We start from the raw sequence: 2872 nt of genomic DNA, 5'->3' as shown, positions 1-2872 counted from the left end.
AGCTCTCGAGGTGTAAATGGTGTTTGATACAAGACCCGACCCAATCGGTGGCCGGATCGGCCGGATTTCGACTGGGAAGCTGAAGCGGCACGCACCCGCAGGTGAGTCTTCGCGCGCGTTTTCCGGCCACCTGGAGCATCGGCCAGTCATGGGGAGGCACTGGGGCGGTGCACCGGCGAGGTGGGGAAGGCTAAGTGGCTGCTGCACGGCCTGGGAAGGAGGGAGGAGAGAGAAAATGGGAGAGAGAGGAAGAGAGGTCAAGACACGCCGGGAAGGGAAGAATAAGAAAAGAAAAAGTTGGTTCGATTTGACCGGTTCGATTCAGGATATAAAATTTTAAATTTTTACGAGGTCCAAAAATTTCGAAAAAATTCTAGAAAACTCAGAAAAATTCGTAGACTCCAAATATATTTTTAGTTTTGCCACGTGGTCTTTAAATTTATTTTTAAAAATCATCAAAGTTTTATATTTTAGGGAAATCAAACCCGATTTCAAAAATCTGAAAAAATTTCAAATAATTTCCTAAAATTTAAATAAAATAAAATATTCATATTACTCACAAAATAATAAATTTAAAAATTTGGGGTGTTACAGGAACTACCTAAATCACCTGTGATTCATGTGAGGTGGTGTATAGTGTTCAGCTTTCCTGATTCGGTTTGTAACCTACTATCAATAACTCATGAAACTCGGTGTAGGAGCAGAAAAATTTGCTCCTTTTACCTGCTTAATCAACTACAACTTCTGTCAAGCTTCTGAATTTTTTTTCCTTGAACAGTTCAAGAAATGTATTCATTACAGCCGTAGAGATACATCCAGTAATAGTATATCCAGTTTTGCTCAGCTTCTGACTTTTGTATCCCTTGCAGATAACATCTGCCGAACTTTTAGACTCCCTGTGGAGAATTAGACGGCAGAAAATCAATTCTATTAATCCCTATTCCTTACATGTTATCTTCAGCAGTTGCCTTGCAGCTTGTCGTCGTTTATCTTTCCAGGCCTTTAAGAGAGATATTTTATCGCCTTATTCGTAACATCACGAGTACAAAACTTGGCAATCTAAAGTTCATCTTTCAGTTTATTTTGCGTTGGAAAATCACAATCTGGCACTCTGCAAAACAAAGAAGCTGTCTGTGTCGTTTCTTTCACCAAGTCAAATGCTTGTTTTTGGTCATTATTGTGTATGAAGAATTAAATTTTAAGTATATTTTAGCAACAAAGAAAAAAGACAAATTCAAAGAATAGAAAATTCTGAAATACAACAGATATCACATATAAATTCAAAGAAAGGGACTAATAAGGTTAGCTGATTAGTCTTCATCTACTCCTCTCTGTTTCTCTGATTGGTATAATTAGATGACTTTGTTGGCATTAGGATGTGGAAGGGAGATCATGTTTTTCTATGGCGTTATCAGGAATTAGTAAAACAAACCAATGAAGCAGATATATATTGATCAAGTCAATAACTCAATAGCTACCATATAGGTTTTTTTTTTTTTTTTTTTAAGAAAATAAAGAATCCGTACTGAGACTTTACAAATTCAAAGAAAAAAAAATTTATTCAAATTTGAATTTTAGATGCAGGATTTTTTTAAAAAAATCTAATTTGGAGTTGATAATAAGTAATTTTATTAATTTGTAACAAAAATTATGTGTTAGTATATTATAACAATTGGATAATGGTAATGGTATTACTGTTAAGAAAAATATTTTTTAAATATATTAATTGAAGAATATTAAAAAAAATAATAGAGTAAATAAATTATTTGTTTGATGTAAACATGAAATACAAGTTTTTTTTTTTTGGGTTAAAGATGAAATACAAGTCTAATAATTATGTAGGAAGTGACCTCAATTGGATACATCTATTTTATAGAGATCTTAAAGTCCTGCCAAGACTTATTTATTTCCATTTATTTGGATTAATTATTTTAATATATTTCATTTAAATATAGTGTTCCTCATGTATATAGTTGTATTAAATTAATTTTTTTTAAATTAATTAATTAAATTCTTATTTTTAAATATGGTGAAAATTTAATTAATTTTTTTATAAATTATTTTTTATAGCGAAAACATAAGTAATAAAATTATTATAAATTAATTCTAAAATTTTAGATAGTGTAAGAAAAATCCAAAAGATCTAAGGAAAAAAAAAGATATTCAGAACTTCTAAATATTAAAATAAAAAAATAGAGAACCTGTTTTATACAATCAACAACAGCATGAATCTCTCAAGAAGGAGACTTCTAAATATTAAATCATACTGAATTTTATTTAATATATTCTACTCAATTGTTAATTAAATATTATATTATAATATTAAATTTAATAATTATTAAATTAAATATTTATATTCAGATATATATATATATATATAATTAAAAAATATATAATAAATATATAAATTTAAATATAAATATTTGAATGTTCACACAGCACTGATAAAATGTGGAGAGCAAGGAATCCGGGTGAACAAGAAGCCAATTACAAGGAAGCTGATTGGTCAGTGTTCACGAGTCACAAGTCACACCAACATCAGTTACTGTAATTAAACAGTTACAGGAATGATTAAGAACAAAGCAACTCCCGTGTGTGCGCCTTATGTCACATGTTATAATTTCAAAAGAAACGATAATCCCCTATTGAGATGCTGTTCGTCTCACATCGCGTGGATACGAGCGTGTGTAAGTTTATAAGTATTGTCAATATTTCTTCTAATCATAATTATTTAGGTATAAGTGTTAAGGGTCTTGTGTGTATGCGTTCATAGGTTATAATTTTAAAAGAAACAATAACTCTCTCGCAGGGTGGTATTCATCCCACATTATATGGACATGAATGTATGTGTAAATTTATAAGCATTATTAAA

This window comes from Hevea brasiliensis, chromosome 7 (assembly GCF_030052815.1).
Source record: "Hevea brasiliensis isolate MT/VB/25A 57/8 chromosome 7, ASM3005281v1, whole genome shotgun sequence".
NCBI lineage: Eukaryota > Viridiplantae > Streptophyta > Magnoliopsida > Malpighiales > Euphorbiaceae > Hevea > Hevea brasiliensis.
The sequence above is the reverse complement of the archived record's forward strand: the minus strand, read 5'-3'. Positions refer to the sequence as shown.